General features: G+C 44.3%; 1 protein-coding gene across 1 annotated transcript in view; it reads right to left on the reverse strand.

Annotated features, from left to right (window-relative positions):
• The window catches only part of CDC42SE2 (CDC42 small effector 2), an 83878-nt gene extending 75452 nt beyond the window's left edge, over nucleotides 1-8426 (reverse strand). Inside the window, exon 1 of the mRNA XM_062600354.1 lies at nucleotides 8338-8426. The gene's annotated coding sequence lies outside the window, so the exon portion shown is untranslated. The remainder of the gene's footprint in view (nucleotides 1-8337) is intronic.
• Between the last annotated feature and the right edge of the window lie 4480 nt (nucleotides 8427-12906).

Consider the following 12906-nt stretch of genomic DNA (forward strand, 5'->3'; position numbering starts at 1 on the left):
GCTCACAATGACTTGGCAGGAAATCAAGGGGAGATGAGTTACCAGCAGCAGAGTCCTTAAAACAGGAGCTGCATAGTAAAACACTGAATTTTAAACCTATCCATAAGATCTTACAGAGGGAGCAAAAAAGTTTTCAAGTTTGTTACATTCGCAAGATTTTTTTCAGTGTTATTTTCTGAACAGGAAGAAAACTCAGCCATTATCCATATAATCAAATTATTTCAGTGGATTGTTTCAGAATCACAGCAAATCAGATAAAAGTGAAATAATAATATGACGCAGCTAAGGCTGTTTTTTTTTTTTTTTAATTAAGCAAAAGAACACACATACATCAAAGAGCAAGCAGTGCTCGTGGCACTGAACATATGCAATATTAAATGCAGGTTCTGACTTCAGCCTTCCTCCCACACACGCATTACCATGGTGATTTGCAAAATTTGCTGCCTGGGATTTCAGAATAGCAAGTGCAGTATTTCAGATGTCCTCAGCATCTTTGATTAGACATAAACAGAAATTAAGTTGCATTTAAAGAGACAATAGGCCACAAATAATTCAATAAAAGGCTGTCTTTACAGCAGAGCACTGATAAAAATATCTTAATATGACCTCAACCAGTAGAAACAAAGCAACAGTCAAGCCTTCACACTATGCTTTCAGTCTCTGAAAGAAAGGAAACTAAGGATTAGAGAAAACAAAAAATGCATGAATTCAGTATAAAAAGCATAATCAGGAATCACCCACTGTTAACATTTGAATAGTTATCTACAGAAGCATCACTTTCAGAACAGCTGGAGTCTCATTTTCTTTAAAGTAATTCTTTATTTGCACAGAATTTCACTAACACACACTTATTTTGACTACAGCTTCTCTGTCTCAGTCGCAAAATACCTGCAAGAGGGATCAGTCTTCACTCAGCCTACCTTCATTAGTGATAATTTTCAAATGAACTTTAAAAAACACACACCACAAACTAAAACCAGCAACAGAAATCCCCCAATGCTCAGGATCACCTCCACCAGCAAAAAAAAGGCACACGACCGGGAGCAAAGACAACTCTGCTCGGTTCTTTTTGCACAGATCGAACAGTAGATTGAAACCAATCCCCTGCAGCCTCCTCCTGAGCTTTGATTCTCTGCATGTACAGTAACAATGTCTCATATTTTACTTTGTAAGAGACCTGAGGGGGAAAGAAAAAAAAAACCCAAAATAAAAGCTAAAGCAATTCTGATTCTAATGGAACAGGTACCAGGGACAAGACATTGCGATTGCTGTTGCCTCTGAGTAGCGATGAGTATTGCCCTTGCAAATATATTCCTGCAGAGATGTAGTTGGCTTTCTGTGCAACCACAATCTTAATGGAGTTTGGAGCTCAAGGAAAGTTTCAGCATTAACTTCACAGCCAAGGTTTTGCTTCAAAATCCTTCAACCTGAAAGGAATCCTTCACCACTCCTACCCCAGGCCTTTCCTGGGAAGTCGGTAAGCGGAAGAACTGCACTGCAATCGCGCACGGGCCGGCAAGAGGCTCCAGGGCTGGGATTTACAGGTTCTTCTTTAGAGCTCACCCAGTAAACTTGGCAATGGTGGGATGTTGGGGGAAGGAAGGGGGAAAGCATATGGAAAGCAGCGCAATGCATGCAACTGTTTGTCTTACAATAAAGCAGCTACGCTGACATAGCGCCCCTTCAAATTTGCCTCCAAACAGTCTCAAGCTCAACCAGCATTTTCCAAGAGCATCACAAAGATTTAGCCACTACCAAGCAGCTGAGCAGTAAACAAGTTACAATCATGTCAAATAACAGAGCTGAGCAGACCTAGTTCCATCTCTGAGATAAGGTCACTATTCTAACACTGGAAAAGACTTTATTAGTAAACCTTGATTTTACCATAAGATCAGTGACATGCTCAGAGCGACAGCAAATCACCTAAATATTTAAGATGAAATTTTGATAAGAGAGGGAAGAAAAAGGGGGGGGGGGAGTCCAGCAGAGCTGCTGACTTGCATATTCTTCATCTATCCCAGCATATGATTCCCCTACATAAACCAGTAACAGTGGTGGTGCCAATAAAACTTCCTCATAAAGTGCAAGTATAGCTTGTATAGCAAGTATTGAATGAAAATTCACTAACAAAAAGTAATTGTAAAAGCACAACATGCTTGACAATGCTAAAACAAAACACCTGAAGAGGTTCACAAAATATCAAAACTAGAACAATTTTATTTGAAGACCTTCAGTAAGAATTAGGGGTCACTTAAATGCATATTTCTGAACCTCTGTTTTCTTTTGCATCTTGGATACATCACCAATGTCAAGCAAGCTACTGCTTCTGAAATACCAGCACATGCTTTCAGCTGGAGAAAACCATTCCTATCAGATCACAGAATCTGCAAATACTGCTCTTAACTCTGTTTTCTTGCCCCCCCCTTTTTTGTTCTGCCTTGAGATACTCAAAAAAAACACCTTATAAAACTCAGCTTATTAGAAAAAGCCTTCTATACAAAAGATCTGGGCAAGATCTCACTCACTTGAGGGGGTTAACAGGGGAAAAGAGATAGTCAAGTTCAGATGAAAAAAATGTTCTTGGGAAGCTTTAGAGGAGGAGGAGGTAGAGTTCCTTTAGCAACTGGTGTTTGATGAGAATAGCTGCATCACGTGGGGCCAATTAAAAAAAGATGTTACCAGTCAGCACAAGAATTATTGAACATGAGCCATAAGATAAAGCAACCAATAAAAGTAACAAAGAGTGTTTCACATGTAATAATTCAGTGTTTAATAGTATGACTGTTTTGACAAGAAAACCTGTTTCAATTTATGAAAGTGCTATTTTTTTGAAAAAGATCTAAACGGTCAGTCTCCAAAATCAGTGGGTGATTACAAGAAAGATGACGAAGATCCCTTTCCAAAAGGGAAGTGAAAGAAAGTATATATCAAGTCCATACAAAGATAGGCCTATACTTTAGATAGAAATTGAAAAGTTCATCCAAAAGACAAAATACACTTATTTATGTGAGGACAACTGGGATTTTGATTGGAAAGGCTTTGGTGACACTACACTCTTTTGTGGTAAGAAAGCTTTCCTAAGAAACAAATCAGTACATTGTGATGGCTGATAAAGTTCAAAGCATGTACAGTCAAAAACATTTTCTTGAGCTACGTAGTAATTTGTAAAAAAGCACAAAAGCACTCAAACACCCAGCAAACAATGATGCAGTCTGTAATGCCCAGTTATTTGGTTCATGCATTGTTTTGTCTTTATACAGTGATTTATATACTGATGAAACAAATAGCTGTCTGTTTTGGTCTAAATGGTTAGAGATAGTTACAATATTTTATCCCCACTTGCTTAAGCGACAACTGTAAATACTGTATTCTTTTGCTGTGAAAAAAAAGAATTCAAGAGGAGCTGTCATCACTTGGTATAATCTCCTCCTAACTTCAGGAACCCCTCATTATTTATATGATAATTCCTCCTTTATTGTACTAAGGATGAATCCCAAGTGCTCCTCTTGCCATACAGAGGCAATGGTTTATGCAGTGCAAACTAGCCTTATTGCCACACCACTCCAGCTACAGCTTACATTCGGCAGGGAGAGGATTCAAACCCTGTCCAGCCAAGGACTGACTTGATAACCTAGTATCTACTAACCATGTGTCTAATAATCATAGTCAAATCAACCGCTCAGACACCTGCAGCAGGACAGGCCTTTCACAGTACTAGATGTTGGCCTGTATTATAATCCATACTTTTAGTATCAACAAAATAAGCAAGCCATTTGTTTAACACAATCCCCAGAGACCCATTTCAGGTACATACTTGTTAAATATGTCTTAACCGTAACTTTGGAGCAGGTATGACAGCAGTTCCCAGCTCCTGCAGGCAGTGCAATTGTCACCAGCTTGCTTTCCCCATGTACCATGCTGATGCACTACTGGGCATGCAGAGTGGATATGTTCCTCCTTTGACATCAAGGCAAACATCGCTGATCTTATTAGACAGAAAGATCACACCAAATCAGGGAAGACAGAAGTTAATATAGTGTATTTATCCTTTCCGGAAGCGGTCTGCAAAACCTGCTGACAATTACGCTGTCACCTTATGTCTTCCTCCTTATACCCTCCTGCTAAACCCTTCTGTTAACATAACACTTAAGAGAAGGATGGAACAGTGCTTCAAAGTAGGTCTGTGTGCACTAAACTGTGCCTTCATGAAAGGCAGCTAACCAAAGGAAACTTTAATTACCCTTGGGATAATAATTATTGTTGGACTAGTACTTTAATCTCATATATCAACCTCTAACTGCACACAAAATACAGAACTAGGAGACCATGGGGTCCTCAAGCACAGTTACCAGCTGTAAGACATGCACTAAGAATTGATCCTCTCACAGGACTCTCCCAAACCACCAGCTTAACTTCTTTGCATTGTCTTCATTATAACTGCCAGCATTCCCACTGCTCAAGTCCCTCCCTGTTCTGCTCTATTTTGAGCGAAGCCCCCACCTTAACATCTTCAGTGTGGCTGACAGATTATTTTCTTACTCACTTCCACTTGTCTGAGGCTGCTCAGTTTTCAAGTTTGTCATTATTTCTTGACTTCCCCAGTAGTTACACAACTAAAACAAAAGACACTAGTCATGCCAGAAAGACTTCATCAACATTTCCATCTGAAACGTTTAGGTGACTGAATGCTCAAAAGCCTCTTAAGATTGATAGATTATTTTTTTCTTCCTCTCAACAAGAAGAAACACAACTTGCCCATCTTGGGACCTGCGTGCTTTAGAGGAGCGTTTCTCCCCCACCCATGGCTATGAGAAGGAACGCCACATTCTTACTTTTCAGATGCATCTCAAATTATTCTATTCCATGGTATATTCTGAGGAGGGGATCATCCAGTTGTGCAACCATCACCATGTATACTTAACCTCAGCAGTTTTGGAAGACTAGAAATACAGCAAGACAGCTATAATATTAAAGAAATCTTTGTGTTAACCCTGTTAAGAAAGCTTTAAGAACTGACAAATTTATTAGAATCACACATGCATGAACCAACTATGTATCTGGAGAAAACAGCAGCTAATTCCTACAACCTTCCAGCATAGGTAGAAACACTTTTGACTTTGTGCTTAAGGTATCACGACAGTGACCGACACCTTCACATTGCTCGCTTATCTGTCAGTTTCTTTAAAGCTTCTTTATTTGCTTTACAGACTAACATTAACAGTAGGAGACATAACTAACATTAAACAGAAGTAATTGTTAGTGGTAAACATTTTTATGAATGACAAGGTATTAGCAAGGCTGGAAGAAAGGCCACATTCTTTTTCTCCTACTTTCTTGTCTCTGAGCATAGAAAGGTATACAGTGAGAAACAGATATCCAGAGCTAAAGAGGTGACCAAACATAACTCCATCATTCAAATGCATGTTTATCTAAAGGGACACTCTTACTATCAGCCTGAGCTCTAGCTAGTAAAAACATGTGTTGCAGTAATGAATTTGGTGATAAATTGGTATTAGATTCCTAAACTCAAGGTGTCAAGCATAATGAAGAGGTACAACTAAGCTGGTCAAAGCTAATTTGACTAATCAAAGCATCATTTAAAAATAAGGTAAAGCCCCAGTCATATGTGAATTCTATACAACTGCTCTGTAATATTGACCAGAAACCAGTGAATGTCCGCACATACAAACCAGAGCTAATAGGAGTCAGGACAGAATTGTCAAAGAGTAGTAAAAGAGATTCTTAGCTGTATGGTATGCTGAGCTTATAACTTGCCACTTCGTTTCATTTTTGGAGAACTTAAGCTTGTCGAAGAGGAGAGAGGAAAAAAAAAAAAAAAAAAAGAGACTGGCAAGAAAGATACTTCCAGGAAGTTTTTTTTTTTTTTTTTTTTTTTAATCTTTCTATTATTGGCTAAATTTAATTCACAGTATGCTTCATGCCTCATTATAAAGGTTGGTCTATAAATCACATTAAACAAAGCCAGCATTTCAATTCTATCTCTTTTTAAAAACTATTTTTTACAGTTGGAAAAAAAATTCCTCAACTTGTTCTCCTAGGAACTGCCCCCTCCCAATCATACACCACAGAATGAAACATGTTTTACTTGCAACTCATGTGTCAATGATGTAAAAATATAAATTTGTAAAAACTGTATTGTAATGTTAGTAAGAAATCCAAACTGACTAAGAAAAAAAAAAAAAAAAACACAACACACAGACATACCTCTGGGGTCAAAAATCTCTGCCACATAAACATCCTAACCCTCTAAAAAGGTTTGCTGAAGTTACCAGGTATTACACTAACTCCTCCCCCCTGAGGAGCTGAATTATAGCAGCAACTGCTGATTAACGTTATTTTGTCACCACAAATTAGTACTCCTTCTAGAGATGTAAAACAATTCATAGCTACTATACTTCTTACGGGGTGAAAAAAGACAACATGAGAACATGATTAACGTTTCTTGTTTATTGTAACACCTCCATAGGACATGATGTGATTTCTTGTCACCACTCTATGACCAAATGATTTATCACTATAACGAACACTCTGATAGCTAGAAAAAAAATGCCACAGTAAAAATAGTATGTAGATCACCTAGAACACACACCAAATTTCTCTTTTCTCCTTCCTGTTTCTAAAGTTATTCAATTTATGTTTTTGGACAACAGAAACCGTGACAAGATGTTGAAAACACTTGCCTTTTCCCTATCGTGACAAGCCACCACCTCCACTAGCTTTGCTCAGACTGCTATACTGCAAGCCACCGCAGCCTCTGATATGCCGTAAGGTCAGAATTACTAGCAGGCTTCAAAAATAATTGATTTTTGTCTTGTAATATGACAGTGTAAGTAAGTTTTCAATAAATTATTGGTGAAACAGCCTCTCAATCAAAGATAACGTATAATACAGCTACAACATTTCTAGAAAACAAGCTGCATGTAACAACAGCTTCAGTGTTCCTCACTCAGCTGCTGTATAAAAAGGATCACTATACACTATAGACCATAGCACAATTTTTAAATTTCTGGTATGTGTGTATATATAAGGAAAAAATACAGAGAAACTTCACCAAGAAGTTTCTTGAATATAGCATGAGTGATTCTTTGCTATAGAAAGAGACACTGTCCTTCCTCAACACAGGAAGCATGTAGAAAATATTACCCAATAGCAGAATAATTTTAGTTATCCAAACACACATATTTTGATTCTACTTTCTAACCCAAGCTAATGGGAGAAACTAAGTTTGAGAGAGCAATGATGCAAACATTTATACATAGTTGAGTTTATGCATATACTAAAATTTATACACAGGGAATGATCTCATTGCTTATTTGAATTGCTACTTAGATCATTAACGGTTGAAAGCATCCACAGGACCACCCTCTACCATTGCATCCTTGATATTCCCTTTCTTCTCCCCTCAAAAATAAATCATTACAACAGAAAAATTTTGAACGACAATAAATGAAACTGATCTGTGTTTTGACAGAGCGAATAGTGCAATTTTCAGAAACTGATCTGCACCTTCATTGAGCTATTGCTAAACAGATTACCTAAGCAAACCTCATCGGCTAAGCATGCTTTATGAGTGCAGAAAGAGCTTTAATTCCAGTTACTTTAGTTAAGGTCTTATGTTAGTATTAGAGCTAGCAGCGTTGCCTATACACTGATGGAGGTTAAGGAGCGACTGCCAGTACCTGAGCATCCCACAGGGTCCTCCCATCACCAGAACAGAGCTGTAAAATAAAAGCGACTCCCTCTCGCTTTAAAAGCGCCTTAATTTTTTTAGAATTTTTGAACAGCTGCCGCAGTACAGGAGGGATGTGCTTAGACTGGGTGGGGAAAAAGCTGGTTAGGGTTTTAGCTTAAACGGACTCTGAAGTTTCTCACTAAAAAGGAGGAGATTAAAAGCAGAAATCGGAAGAGTCGCTGCCCATTCCCGAGCGGGCCGAGGGTCCCACGGCCGGGCGCTCTCCCGGCCTGCGGGACCGGCGGCTTCGCCGCAGCTCCGAGCCTCAGGCCGCACACGCCACGCAGCGGAGCCGCCGCCGCCGCCGCCCGCGCCCCCCGCGCGGCTCTAACCCCTCAGCGCTGCGGCTCGCTTCCCCCCGGCGCCGGCAGCATCGGCCGCGCCGACCGCCCGGCGCGCCGGGCACCGCGCCGCGGGCACCGCGCCTACCTGCTCCCGCTCCCGCCGCCGCCCCAGCAGCGCCGCGCACGGCCGCGGCAGCCCGCGCAGCGCCGCGCCGCGCCGCGCAGCCCCCGCCCCGCCGCCACCGCGCTGGGGCCGGGCCGGGCGCGCGGGGGGCACCGGCCGCCGCCCCCGCCACTCACCGCTGCGCGCGGCGGCGCCGTCCCCTTTGTCTGCGCGCCGCGCCGGCACCGGCACCGTCCTCGCCCTCGCCGGGAGCCGCGCGCCCCCCGCGCCGCCGCGATCCGCGGAGGAGGCCGCCGGCTGCCGGCCGTCACACGCGGCGGCGGCGCAGGCAGCCCGCGGCGCGGCGCGGCTCGGCTCCCTCCCGGGGCCCGGCCGCGGCGGGGGCGGCTGCCGCCCGGGAGCGGCGGCGCGGCGGGGCCCGGCGAGGCGAGGCGAGGCGGGGGTGAAGATGGCGACCTCGGCGGCGCGGCGCGGATCCCCAGGCCGGCCCGCTCCGTGCCCGCTGCCGGCTCGGCGCGGAGGGAGGGGACAAAGGAGGCCGGGCGGCAGCGACGGCGGGTGCCGCTGCCTGTCAGCCCCTATATACCGCCCGCTCCTCCTCCGCCGCCGCGCGTTCAAACCGCCGCCGCAGCCGGCCGCGGCGCCCGCGCCCGCCGCCGCCCGCCGCCGCCGCAGCGCCCCCTGCCGCCCGCCGCCGCGCCGCGCCGCGCCGGGCCCCCGCTGCGGAGGGGCGGCGGGCGGGGCCGCGGGGAGCCGCCGCGCCGGGCGCCGCTGGAGGGGCGGCGGCGGGCGGGGCTCCCGCGGGCGGCGCGCGCGCCGCACCTGCCGGCTGGCGTTAACGGCCGCGGGCGGCGGGAGGGGGAAGCGTGAGCCGTGGCCGAGCGCCCCGGGCTGCGACCTCGGGCCGCGCACGGCAGCAACCCCCCTCTGAAGGCTGCTGGACCTTCGCGTCTTCCTGATTTCCCTGGCGGGAGCAAGAGTTTGGTCCGCGACGGCGACGCCGACCTGCCTGCCCGTGCGGCGCGGTGGGGGCTCCGTGCTGGGTGCTCCGCGCCCACGGCTCCCGTCGCGCCCAAAGAGGCGTGCGCCGATCCGGTCGGCTGGGCCGCCTGTCGCCTTTGAGAAAGAAGGGAAAAGCTTTCGCTCTTCCGAGCTAAACGTGGCAAGTGGGCATCAAACGTGAACCACGGCGGCGTGCGAGATCGGATCTTCCTCACAGCGAGATAACGCTGGCAGCTATGCCCAGTGCCAGCCTGGTTATGCTGTGTCCCAGTTCTCCAAACCAAGAGAAGTTGTCATCCTCCTCCATCTCACCGCCGTGCTAGTTGTCCTCATTTTGAGGATAGGGTGTATTGCATGGGTAAAAATGGAAAATGTTGCAGTGCTGAGGGCGTTCTGCTGAGCTGAGCTTGGGCAGTATCACCAAAAGACTGGAGAGATCAGTTTGTACAGCAAAAAGTTTTCATGTCTGTACCTAAATCAGCAAACTGTTACAAAGCAATCTGGAAGAGGAGAGGAAACTTGTGAAAAATTATTCAAAAGCATTTGCTCTTTAAGTCTATATGAATACTTCTGACATCTAGACTTATTGCCAATACAGGCTTCGTGTCCATAATGAAACCTGTATCAACTTGACAATATAATGCAGAAAGTGGTGCTCCTGCAGTGCTTTCCACTGATCTGATCTTCTTTCTTCCCTTGGCTTTTATTATTTTTCTAGGCTCTTTTCTATGATTTTGAACGTTTTTCTAAGAGGCTTTCCTTTGTGCCACTGAAGTACTATGTGTGGTAATTTCTGAATTGCCTTGTGAAGGCCACTGTGTGAGGCGCGTTTGAATGGGGTCACTTGTCCAGCCACTGACCTTCCCTTGCAGAGATCAAGCCACTACAAATCACCAGGCCCAGCCCTGTGGTGGGTGTTGCAGTTGCACGTTAGGATGGTGGAACATCTTTATCCGATGCCTACAAACAGCTCCAGTCATTGTTACCATTCTAGTTAAGCTTCTAATTACTATTAATGGACTTTTCTTCGCAAGAATGCTGTGATGTAGAGAAAGTATTATTATCCCCACTTCGCAGAGGAGGAGAGCGTAAAGAGACAGTATGGCTTGCCTCAGGTCATACATACAGTATGTGGTAAAACCAGAAACTTAATCCAGAGTTTGAGTGCAGATCTAGTCAGCCTAAGCACTAGTTCATTTTCTTTCTCAAACTCTGTTTCTCAGGACTTCACTCCTGAAAGATTTTGGGGAGGAGCAAAGCAATGCTGAAGAAGATGTGCCAACACAAATCTGTTGAGCAGAAAGCTATATTGAGCTCATGCAGAAAAGTAGTTACATGGAGATGTTGGGAGTAGGTATATTTACACAGAAAACTTTCTTCAGAAACATGATCCTGTGTTGTCGAGTGTATAAACCACCACATGCATACAATATGTCACTTCAGTACTCTGCATCTAAGACATGTGATGCAAGTCTTCCAGCTCTTACTGGCCAAATTTCATGCAGGAGCGGGTGAATCACAGGAGAGTCGCAGGGATCTTAGGCCAAAGCTACTAACACATCAATGATTCCCGTGAAGGACTGTCCACATTAGGAGTTCCACTGTACAGTTCCTACACTGTACACCGTATAGTTCCTACTTTCTTAAACAGTTGTGGCATTTACATCAGATCCTGTCATAACACATATGGTTTGAGCTGTTCCCCATGGTAATTCCTCTCGGAACAAGGGTTGCCAAGCACATGCATCCACAGCTATCTGTGTTAGGTGGTTTCAGTGCGTTTTTCATAGTTTGGATATCTCCCCTGCCTTGTGTCTCAACAAGACTAGAGGGCCCAAAGGCAGGTTGAGTAGCCCCCCAGCATAAACCGATAAGAAGCCAACCTGTCCAAGCCAGGTCCAGCAGCACAGTCAGGAGACACATCTACATTGCAAAAGCATGTGCCAAATAGTTGTCAGAAGACAGTCACGCACCAGGCTCCGTTTCTGGCAAGGATGATACATATTTAGCTGCCATGGTTACTAACAAAGTACTAATCATGGTGTGTGTGAGAACAAACTGTGTAGAGAGCCAGCGATGCCTGTAATAAACTCAGTTAAACCTTCAGAGGATTGAACTGAGTTGGACAACTGTCTCTGACCAACAGATCATACTCTGCTTTATTACAGTTAGTTCCTCAAGAGCTAAGGCCTCCTAACTAAATATCGACCATTCCCCTAATTTCTTTCCCACTTTGTTGATAGTCTTATACACATCATCAACTTTCACTACTTCTTCCAAAGATGGTAATATGCAATAACTTTATCCTTCAAAATCTTCTTCTTCCTCTACTTATGTTTTCAGGATCTTACCTAGGCATAAAAATGGCCAAACAGAATTAACTCAATATTCATATGAACCTCTGATAATAACTGATATTTTTTTCCACCCTGTGTGCCAGGATGCTTGTTAAGTAGCCTATAACAACAACACAACAAATAGAAATACATTGTTTGCCAGCTTTGATGATATATGTGAAAGAACGATTACTTCCTAAAAGGGAAAATTGCTTTTTAACTCCAAATTTAATGATACAGTGCGTTGCTCTCTTTTTTAAAAATGAGCAATAAAACGAGCATTTTAGCTGTGGTTGAATAGCAGTGTGTGGGCATAACGCTCATAAACACCATGGGATTCCTCTATTCCTAGTGCAGCTGTATACAACGCAGTGCAGGTGTGGACCAGCAATTGCAAGTGGTTAAGTCACCTATTCACTGAGCCACATTAACTGACCGGATACACGTTCCTTACCTGTGGCAACTGTGTACCTTCATGAAGGGAGTCTAAGCACATGTGTTTTGCTTTGCAGTTGCCACAGGCAAAGAGCTAGGTGTACAGTCTGTTAATGTGACTCAGCTAACAAGAAGCAACGTGTTGAGCTCTGCTGGGTTAATCACTTGTAAGGGTCTGTTCATAACCTAATGCTGAAGTTCAGTCTGGTCATAACTGTTAGCTTTAAGAGGAGCTGAGCACAAGCAGGGAGGGGAAGCACAGCCAGCTTCTTGTCTCCTCATCCACACACCACTATGGAAAAATAGCCTGCTTTGTAGGAGGAAGCTATGGGGAATATTCACCTTCCAGTGCTTTCTCTAAATGATTCCTCCCTGCGAACAAGTCAGCATAAAGGAAAATTTTACTTACTCTCTCCAGAAGAGGCAGTACTTTGGTCCTGAAGTCCCAGCAATCCTTCTGAACCTGCACGGAGTTTGGATACAAGCCCGTCTACAGAGCAGCCTGCTGACTGCCCATGTGGAGCCTGACAAACCGTACCTGCCCCATATGGCTCTATAGCTAGAGCCTTATAGCCCTTATGGCCATGCAGGTGTGTCTCTTTCCAAATTAGGACAGAGACTTGGAGCACAAGCTAAGGTGGTCTTTTACTAAATTAGCATGAGGCAGATACAACTCACGGAGAAAGTGAGAAGAGGATGGAAAAGTACATATGTCCTCTTGGCTCAGTGACTTCTCACTGAACATGTAAAGGCCTGAACTTGGCAAAATAGCTCAGACTTTTTCTGCGTAATTAAAAAAGAAGATCTGTGAACGAAAGGAACTACCAAGTGCAGATTCAAAGGGAATTTCTCAGATAACAGGAATATTTCTATCAGAAAGGAACTTGGCTAAATAGCTATAGTGAAAAGGAATACCACGGAGTTGCTTCATTGTGAGGCTACAGTAAAAACTCTGAATGATACCTTCATTTA

Source organism: Rhea pennata, chromosome Z, assembly GCF_028389875.1.
Source record: "Rhea pennata isolate bPtePen1 chromosome Z, bPtePen1.pri, whole genome shotgun sequence".
In the NCBI taxonomy this organism is placed as follows: Eukaryota; Metazoa; Chordata; class Aves; order Rheiformes; family Rheidae; genus Rhea; species Rhea pennata.